Source organism: Pogona vitticeps, chromosome 1 (genome assembly GCF_051106095.1).
Source record: "Pogona vitticeps strain Pit_001003342236 chromosome 1, PviZW2.1, whole genome shotgun sequence".
Lineage (NCBI taxonomy): Eukaryota > Metazoa > Chordata > Lepidosauria > Squamata > Agamidae > Pogona > Pogona vitticeps.
In genome coordinates, this window is record NC_135783.1 from 84,796,299 (window position 1) to 84,806,980 (window position 10,682).

Genomic DNA, 10,682 nt, shown 5'->3' on the forward strand with positions numbered 1-10,682 from the left:
TTTATATCTCTTGGTAAAGGCAAAAGACTTTTGGAACAAGAAAAAGAAAAAAGAAAAAGAAAACAGATTCACTCAGTGCACAAGAGGGCTACAATGACTGGATCAATTTTTCTAAGGTCACTATTACGGCACTAAACTGTAACAGGAAATCTGCCCTATTCTGAGGGAAAAGGCTAACACTGGCCTTTATGTAGTGCTTACAAGATTCAAATAAAATTCCAGTGAAGGCCATCTATCATCCCCTCAAATGTTAACTTTCAAGAGGAACATAGTAAACTACACAGTCTTCAAGCAATGGAGCTTTCTAAAGGCTCTTATCCAACTCACCAGATATTGCAGTTTTATGCAGTTTCTACTAAGTTTTATTAATAATGATATCACCTATCTGGAACAAAGAAAAATGAAAAAGAAACCATCAGTGAAAGTGTCAAACATAATTAACCTGATAATAACTTGTGCCATGTTATTTACCCACTTCTGCTACATAGGTTTGACATTCAGTTAAAATAGATAAACATCAATTTTAAAATAAAAATGAATGGTGAATGGATGATATAAGGATCAAGTTTTTTTTAATTGAAATGCTTTTCTTACATTTTTAATATTAATTTAGTTTTGCTTTATAACAAAAAAGGCCCTGCGTGATCATCGTTTTAATCTTAAATATATTATAGCTCAACAATCTCATCACATAATAGGAATTACAAATTCTTTCTGTATTAGGAAACAATGTGCTAATATCATTAGGGCCTCAATTTGACAGAGTTCCACAGGCTTCTGCACAGATTACAACTTCCTACCTCTTCTAGTATGTTGTCTATCAGATATCTGAAAATTATCCTTCTCAAACTGGGTTTATACTTACAAAATATGTATTTCTTAAGAGCACTTTATGGAAATGTGAAATTACTGATCTAACTAGCCCTCTTAAATCCGTCTTAAATTACCCTTCAAGCTTTTTCCCCCTCTTTCTTTTATTGTGATATAATGTTGGAAATTCTCAGGAATCCTGTTAAAACCTCCAGGATTGCTCTCAAAAGATTTGCTTAGATGAGCTCTCTGCAACTTTGTTTATACTGTACAAAGTGAAATCTCTACCCCTCCCTGAGTGATCACTTTGGCAAGGAACATAGCACATTATACAAGTATCCCTCTTCCCAAAATGAAACTGTACTTACTATCACCTTTTCCACAATCTCCTTGCTCAATCCACGCTTTCAGAGGCTGAACTGTCAGTGAATAGAGGATTAGTGTAGGTGAAGTCAATCTGGGCAAGTAGATTGTGAAAAATATATATTAGGGTTACAGCAAGCAAGAGTATACTGTACTTGGAGGAGAGGGGGCAGATTGATGATTAAATTGAGACTTTATGAAATTAGGATTTAAAACAGATCAAGCCTGCATTCAAGCATGACCTTTCTTTATACCTGTTCTAAGCACCATTTTCTTAGAAATGTCCCAATGAAACAAATTTCCAAATAACCATAAAAGATAATTTTACATGAGCATTATACTTTTGAAACATTAAATTTCCTGAATTATAGCACTGCTCCCACATTTGCTCTTCAGCTGATTAGCTTGTTCTTGGAGTATTAAATGAGATAGCATAGTGCTTATCCTTTCCTTGTCTTCATTAATCACCATTTTCCACACTGCCACTACTCAAACTACCTGTTTATAATATAAAACAGGTAATGTGTTAATGGAAATAAATTCTTACTATCAATCAAAAAACTGTTTTGTCAACAGGCATTAAGTGAAGCCATCCAATTAAATTCAACAACAGCTTAAGTACCAAGTTGTTACATACAGCACAAAAAACACCACTTGACACGTGAACAATTCTTCCTCTCCAAAATGATTATAATGTTAATTGTACTGTTCAGAATCAAAGAGATTAAACGCAGGTGACTGTAAAATGATAGCTGTGCTCTAAAAACAACTGGACATAGTTCCAATCCTCCCAAAATATATCACAAACAGGCAAAAAAAGATAGTGTTCTTTGTTTAATTGACTGATTAATTTAACAATATATTGTAGAAGACAGCAGAAGATACAGCACCTATCAGGGATTGTCAAAACTCTCAGCAGTGTCAACAACTAAGACAAACCAGGATGTGTCTTATAAAACACAAAATATTTCCATACATGATATCCTTCGACTGTGAGACACAAGAAGGATGATCAATGGAAGGACTAAAAGTTCCAGATTTTTACAGACATTTAGTGATTTTGGACCACAGGCTCAGAGGGGTTCTCTGTTTCCCTACAATGCACCCAGTACAGTTTATAAGTAAGCATAATGTGTTTCTGACTTATTTACTTATAAAACTACTTTTGAGACATTTTTCCTCTTAAGATGACACAAATTTTTCAGAGTTTAAAACAATGGCATATAAAACAAGGACATTTTTTTAAAGTTTTTAAAAACACAGAAGTATGAGGAGACAGAAATTAATCACATTATAAATCTCCAAATGTTGAACAGAGCAAAGAAGTATGATCAACTTGCACAAAGTTAAACAAAGACAGGGCCAATCTAGCATCGGCAAGAATGATGTTCTACAGTCAGGATGCTACTACTGGTACTGCAAATTCCCACTGATCTATACATTTTAGATGACACGGCAAAAACAGGCCCCAAACTATGTAAGATTTTACAGGTAAGCATCAGCACCCTCAAATGTACTTGGGGGCAGGGAAGGAAGTTAGAGTACCGTATTTATTTTGTGTAGGTCTGATCTATTAATGTGCATAAAGTACACAACCAAAAGTAATATAGTTGCTGCACTATGCACTACTTACAGTTTTCAATTAATCTTCATGGGTAGGCCCAGGTATAGCATGTTGTTGAGGCACTCCTGGCAACATCACTCAACTCATCCTCCAGAATCCAAGTCTAGAAGCGCCTGTCCCCCTAAGCAATAAGCCTGAATTTTCAGAGGGAATGTCACCCCATCTAAAACACAACTCTCAGATTAGTCTGTCTGTTGGTTGACAGTACTACTGTACTGTCTTTTCTATTCTAAGCTTCAACCTGTGAGCCAATATCCAACCCACCAGTATACAAAAAATGACGAATTTCAGCAGCCACCTTAACATCAGTTGAAAAATAATATTGCTGGACATCATTATTATAATAAGACAACACATCTAAAATTCCAGAATGCCTTCCTGGGGGCCTCATGTAGACATTAAGAAGTATAGGGAAAGAGCTCTAGGGAACTTAGAAATCAATGGTCAAAGAGTCCGAAGAGTCCTCCTGCACCAGCTTCTGGGAGGGTTTGGCTATATAGGATTACTTTTCCTTATACCGACAGACTTCTTTAAAGTATGCTACTGAGCATGTCTAAGTGTAAAAGAATGTCTTCATGCTCAGTGCACAGAACAAAGTCTGATGTTCTTTTTCTGCTTATACTTTGCATCATTTTTCATTTTTCTGTTCAAAGGATGGACAAGATAAATCTAATTTCAGAAAAACAGGATAATATTTTGTCATATTATTCAGCATCCAAACACATCTGAGGTTCAAACACAAGACTACAGCTGTATTTATTAAGCACTGAGAAAGACTGTAAAGTAAAAGAAAAGCACATGCTCCGTCTCCCGTTTGTACTTAGTACACACGCTGCTATCAGAAATCTTTATTCCAAGAAACCACAAGAGTTAGATGATAAATATTATTGATCCTTCCTGAAGTGAAGGGGAGGAATCTTCTCTCCTTTCACTTTCCGAGCCATCAAAGAACATTTCCCCATAAGAAATTTTTAGATAAATACTCAGCCTAATGAATACAGCACCAATGGAAATTTGGTAGCCTGATCACTAGAAATGGTTAGCTCAATACTGAAATACAGAAACAGTTATATTATTCACAGTGGAGGGATCTAATTATGTTTTTTCCAATTATGTTCCCACAAGTTTCTTTTTAAAGAAGTGGGGCACAGACATTTCTTAAAGAAACAGTTATAACCACCATTGCTCAACAGACCAATCATCAAAGCCAGGTGTAGAGAACACTCAATATTCTTCAGATCTGAGGTACAGAAATCCCTTTGCTAATCAACACGCAGTGCTGAGTCAGTAGTAGCACAGAACAGTTTCATCACTGAAATGGAGTGGGCCTTAACAAGGATTCTAGACCATATTTATTTTAGATTCCGCCTTCCTCCCAATTCAAGAATCCAAAACAACTCACAAACTGGCAGAGGGAAGACAATAGATACATAAATATTTGAAAATTATAAAACTTTAAACAAGTTTAGAAATGGCAAGAACAGCAATGAAACATATACTGTATAAAGAAAAGTTTTAAAGAAGAAATGTGCAGCCTCCTCTGTTAAAAACTCCTTTCTCTGCTGGGCAATGCACGATCAAAACCTTGCCTGAAAAGTAAGGTATTTGCCTGTCATCAGATAGTAGAGAAGAGGCCAACTGAGCTTCCCATGGAAAGCAATAATATGGAAGAAGTCACTGAAAAAGTCCTCTCCTAAGTTGTCTTCTGTATCCTGTCTAATCAGATTCAGTCTCCCTCTCAATGTTCCAGCGGTCAATGTTCCTAATCTCTTCAATATACCAATCTGACTATGTGTGCTCAGAACATACTTCAAATATTTCCGTCTTCAGAATATTGAAGTTCCCAAGAGAAGTCCACATCTGAAGTCCGCACACATAATTCACATTGTTGGAAGTGACCAGTGTAATTCAGGTTAAACTGAAGATTTAAACTGAAGAAGGTAGAGAAGATCTTCTCAAATGTCCCAGATTGTCCTTTATCTGCTCTGAGCTTCCTTCAACCTTGAATGGCTATTCACATGTTTTCTGAAGCCACCTTCCTTCTCAAGCCTTCTTCTTGTTCCCCTAAGGAGGAGATATTTTTTTCCTTTGTTCCCTGAGGTAAAGGGGGCAGCAATGGCTTATTTAGCTGGAACTAGGGCTTTTATCATCTTTCCTATTACCAATGTACTTCCCTAATAAATGTAAGTTTCTTATTTTCTTAGAAAGAAGTGTGGACATTGTTTATTTACACAGACAAGTGTGCTTAGGTAACTTATACCAAGTTTCAAAGAGATAAATCTGTAAAGTCACATTACTCCTTTAAGGCTGTGTGCTTACTCTTCAACACATGCCTCATAGAAAAGATATGAAGGTATCTTTTATGTGTGCTAAATAGGCCCTAGGGTTTTCCATGATTTTACTTGTGATTTCTGCAGCAAACAAGTTCCAACTACCTTGCAAATATCTGATGGATCCCCATCCAAGTTAAAGCTACTATTAGAGATGAAACAAAGACCTATTGGTAAGTGTTAAGAGGAAGGGCATTTCTGCAAAAAACAAAAAGGAGTGACAGCCATGTTGGGACAAAATTAAATTCAAATATTACATTGAGGGAATACCTTCATCCAGCCAAGCAAAAATGTTCGAAGCAAACAGCATAGTTGGGAAAAGGAACCGGAAATTGGAGGAGGGGGGGTACTGATCTTCTCATCTGTCTATTATGCCAAGGTGTGATGGAAGAGCAAATGGTAGACAAACCAATGGACCTCATGAAGTGAGGCAACATTGTTACACTTCACCAGGATAGGTCACAGAGTCACTGAGAACTGGAAAGTTAAAAACCTTGGGTTCTCGGTCTTAAACAACTTAAGTCTCCCATAGCAAACTCAAAACTTCAGCCATCCAGTTTCAGTACACAGGTCCCCTGGTTGATGGAAAACAAAGTTTTTTTTCTAAATACAAGCACAATGTATCTTATCAGAATGAAGAGCTTCTCAGTGTTTAGACAAGTATTCTTGACTCTCATCTATCTGTCATGATTACTGTATTTAAGGAGAGACAAACTGACAGAATCCATAACAACGGTTCAAAAATATGGGTCCCCAAATGATAAGATTTCCTGGTCACTGGACTAGGATTTTTGGAGCTGAAGTCCAGCAACATCTGGAAATGCGTTTTCAGAACTGCTGATCTAGACAGACATCTGAAAGCCAGGCTGTTCTTCACCAGACATGTTTAGTCTAACAAAAAGGCAATGTATGAAGATACAATCTTGTTTAAACCCATGAACTTATTCTCAGGTTACTTCAGTTTGAAGTATGAATTAGCAATTTTTACCTCCAAACTCTTGAGGAAGGCTTCCCAACTTCCTGTACTAGCACAATTAATAATGAGACACAGCAATCTGTATATCTTAAATCTCCTAAATGAATCTACTGAATTTAATCTGTGCAGGCCCTGCTATCACCTTACAAATGTTCATGGTAATATGACTAGATCCTAGCAACCAACAAATTTTCTGTCAAAAGAAAAAACCTTAATAATACATAGCTGATGCATGGGGAAAATCTTTCAGTTATAACAAAATTCTGCAGAGGAAAAACCCACACAACTTTGTTTCGGCACCGCTAAATGCTATTTCAGATTGTCTTGTATCAACAGAGATGCACTGAAAAGTGAAACTGACCAGTTTACTGATGGATTTAAAGAAACAAGGTAGGAAAAGATATAGAATACTTTCACAATGACAACTGTAAGTTAGAATGTGAGATTTGTTTACCATGTTAAGTATTCAACAGGAAATAATTTGATCTCTTAGCATCCTTAAGAAATGCTCATTAATTTTCTATCATTGATATACCAGAAAACACTCTAACAACAAAACAAAACAAAGCCAGCAGGGTGGAGAGGGAGAAATGAAGGTATGGTGTAAAGTAACATTTGTGGTTGTTGTTTAGTCGATAAGTAGCATACTTCTTTCTAATTCATAACGTTAAAGTACAATGCCTGCAAAACTTTTGAAGGCCAGAATTTGAACTTTCCTCCCTAGGGTGGATACCTTCTTTCCACCAGTAGGGGTCCCTCCTTGGCCAGTTTTGGAGCGTTATTTCTGCTACACTTGAAACTTTTCTGGAGAAATAACTCAGCATACCTCCCCTTCCTCCCTCATGCAAAAATTAAGAGGGAGAGGTCGGGAGAAAGGAGTTTAAGTCTTTTACCTGCAACTTCCTCAAACCCCGATTGCCCCATACTAAACCTACCAAATCTTATGCCGTGTTGGAGGCTACAACCCTCCCCCCCCCCACACACACACTCCTCTCAGTTTGTCTCTTCCTTCCCTGTCAAAAGGTCAAAGTATCATGACTCGTTTTTTTCGGGGCGCAACTGCAGGGAGCCCTGGGGCGCCTCGGGTTTCTCCGGAGGGCCAGGCGCACACACACCCACACACATACACCCCGGGGAAGGCGGCGCGGCCGTGGCGCGGCGGACAAAAGGTGGCTGCGGATGGAGGAGAGAAATCAGGCGTTTGACTAAGGAAGTTGCATAATGAAAGAAAGGCTCGTTTCTAGTCGTCGGGTCCCATTTTTCTTACGGAGCCACCGACAGAAAGGAGGCTGCTTAAAACAAGTTCAAGACTCTTTCTTCTTCTTCCTTCCTTCCTTCCTTCCTTGCCGTTTCTCCCTTCGCACCGCACCTTGAGGGGAAAAAAAGAGGGAGGCTTGTCTTCTCCTGCCAAGGAAAGAAACGGTTCTGGGTTTTCTCTCACCCCAACCGCCGCCACCATTAATCCTCACCGGTGCCGCTCCCTTCCGAGCTCCACCAGCCTCCTCTGTCTCTCTCTCTCTCTCGGCTTCAAAGCCCTTTCTCCACAGAAGACTTCGCCCTCCGTTTCGGGTCTCCTCAGGCTAAACCCCCGCCGGCCCGGCCCGAGCACACACACACACCCCTTCGGAGGGGGGCGCCGTGAGAGGCTGCCCGCGCAGCCCTTCCCAACTTTTCCCGTCCTCGACAGACGTCCTCCTCTTTTAAGGCGAGCGTGAATGGCGAGGAGGGGGCGTCAGAAGAGCCTCCCCGCCGCCGCCGCCGCCACCATCACCACCGCCCGGGCAGGAACCTATTCCCGTCATTTCCCACTCCTAACATCCCACGCGGCAGGCCTTCGTTCGTTCACACAGGCTCATTCATAGGGGAGTCGAGAAGCGCGCCTCCCGAGCCCTCTCGCCTACACGAAGCGCGTAGATAGAACAAGTGTGTCAACACACACGGCCCTCACACTCGCGCGGGGCTCCAGGAAGGCGCAGCGGCTCCTAAGGCGAAAAGAGGGGGGGGGGGCTGTAAAAGTTGCGATCATGAAGGACGCCTCTGCCCGGTTCGCGAGCAGCACTCGCACGAGCCGTCGCTCCCTTTGGATTCTATAAGCACCCGTTCACACACGCACGCAGGCGAAAAACCTCTCTTCTTTCCCCCCCCAACACACACACACCGTTTCTCAGGAAGGAAAGGGGGGGGAATCGTGCCAGCGTTTCTTAACTGCACTCTCTTCCCCTGAAAGATAATCCCCCTCCGGATCCTCACCCCGCACATGTTTACACTTAGTGAGAAGACACAACACGGGAGTCAAGACAAGAGCTCTTCCGCCGCGCGCCGCCACGCACCCCCCCACACACACACAGAGAGAGAGAGAGAGAGAGAGAGAGAGAGAGAGACGCGCCCGCGCGCGCGCTCGCTCGCTCTCCTTCTCTCCCACTACAAACTGCTAGGAGCGTCTCTCTGCGCGTGTGGTGTGTGCGTGCGTGTGCAAAGTTTGCCCAAAATGGCGGAATTGGGGAGCTCCGTATTATATTTCTATACATCGACACATACTCATACACACACAGAGAGAGAGGGAGAGGGCGAGCCAGAGAAAGAGACGCCGCCACGCGCGCCCGCACGCCACAAAGTCCAGAAGCCAAATCAGGAGGGAGGAGGAAAGGGGAAATAATAAATAAATAAGCAGACCCCTGAGAAGCTTCGCTGCGGCGCGTTTGATCTGAACAGGCCTTTTTTCCCCCCCTTCCTCCAGAAAGGGAGACGCAAGCAGACGCCGCACATTCAACCGGTCTATCCCGCCGCTACCAAATCTGGGTGGGAAAAAGTCCTTTCTCCCCTTCCCTTCCCGGCGCGCCTCCAGCCTTTATTCCTCCCTCTCCTGAGGAAACCCGTAAACAAAACCGTGAGCGGTGGCGGTCCTTCCACAACCGGCTCGCCCTCGCCCGGCACCCCAAACCTTTGCTGCGGCACCCCGGATATCTCCCCTCTCCCTTCTTCCCCCCCCTTTTTAAAAAAAGTGACAAGGATTCCGCGGCCAGATCCCCAGCGGTGGGGCAGGACGCCGCAAAATCGCCCCCGCTCGTCATTATGTGGGTGCCGCTGAAATGCCTTCTTTTTTTTTCCCCCACTGCCACTTCTGCCTCCTTCTCCCTCGACACCCCCCCCCAAATATCCCTCATGTGTTAGGGAAGAAAAGAGCGGGGGTAGGAGGGGGGGGAGAAATGGAAAAGCACCCTTTTTCCCTTTCGCTCGCTCTCTTTTGTTCCTCTTTCACTCTCACGCACTTAGGATTTTTTAGGAAAAGAGCCCCAATGACCCACCCACTCCTCGGCCACTTCGGAGTCCTCTGGACACTTTCCCCCTATTAGGTCCCACCACCATCACGAACTCCCCCCTCCCCGCTTTTCCTGCTTAAACCCCCCCCCACCTCCCCTTTCCTAAGAACGCTAGAGGTGCGCCTGCTTCCCTTCATCTTTCTCTTTATAACTTTCATCCTCGGCGAAGGGAAACCCATCCGAGGCATTGTGCATTGCCGTTCATTGATTAGCGATCGGAACCATCCGCTTCCTTACCCCCCTAAATCCTCTCTCTCTTTATATATTTTTTTCTCCGTCTCTCGAGTAGTCCTGACAAATATGGTCCAGGGCTGCGGGCGCAAGTGAGCATGCGCCCGTAGAGTCAGGGCTGGGGAAAGAAGGGGAAACTGCTGCTGCTGCTGCCGCCGCCGCAGCCGCCGCCGCGGCTCTTCTTCCTTTCGCTGTGCTGTGCTTTAGCCTGTGGGAACGGCCGCAACAGAAGTAGCAGCAGTCATCGCGGGTACTATCTTGCTCCCTCTCACCCCCCCAACCCCAACCGCCGGGAGGAGGGGGCGGGAGGGTGCGTGTCTGATCCTCCAAGAGCAGCATCTTGAAGGTGCATCAATATCACCGCTAACATTCAGGCAACGTTGGAAGAATAATAAAAGGAAACAAGAACCGGTCTAGAAGTCTTTCCCTCTCTTTAGGCCCCCCCCCGCCTTCTTGTATTGTTATTATTATGAGTATTAGCTTTCTCCTTATGGTTGTTTGCAGATACGTTCCAATCAGAATCAGGACGATCCTTTTCACGAAGTCAAGGAGCAGAGCTTAGTCTGTCAGTTACAGGCATGTAAACAGTTTTTTGGGGGGTGGGATGTGTTTGAGGCCAGGAATCATCTGGGAAGGACTACCTTGAAAGATTGTTGGGGAGCTCCAAAGGGTGCAGAATCCCCCTGCCCAAGGGCTTGTGGCAATCAGATCATGTGGTATATCAGTTGCATTACTTGCCCCAGCTTTTCTGTGGCAACTTTAAAATGCTGGTAAAACTATAAATCAGGGGTGGAAAACTTGTGAATCTCCAGAAATTGAGGGCCACTGCCATTATCCCTAGACAGCTTCCCCAGGGCTGAGGAATAAATAGAGATTCAGTTTCTGCACAACAACATATTGGGGGGGGGGGAGACACACACATATTCTGAAGTGACCAGCTGGAAGCTTCCTTTTGAGCTCACCTTTGAAACTGATGGACACAAGGGGCATGGTTTTTGGGGTGGTGGCACCATCTGTGTGGAATTCAC

General features: G+C 43.2%; 1 protein-coding gene across 10 annotated transcripts in view; it reads right to left on the minus strand.

Moving 5' to 3' along the window:
* Window positions 1-9,820, minus strand: part of L3MBTL3 (L3MBTL histone methyl-lysine binding protein 3) — an 85,612-nt gene extending 75,792 nt beyond the window's left edge. For 2 of the 10 annotated variants that reach the window (XM_078383370.1, XM_020790748.3), the window contains exon 1: window positions 8,041-8,064. The gene's annotated coding sequence lies outside the window, so the exon portion shown is untranslated. Of the gene's footprint in view, window positions 1-327; window positions 386-1,178; window positions 1,268-2,806; window positions 2,882-7,544; window positions 7,711-8,040; window positions 8,065-8,353; window positions 8,377-8,776; window positions 8,901-9,660 lie in introns of those variants that run through there. The other 8 variants (XM_078383371.1, XM_078383372.1, XM_078383373.1 and 5 more) reach the window with 8 other exon arrangements.
* Between the last annotated feature and the right edge of the window lie 862 nt (window positions 9,821-10,682).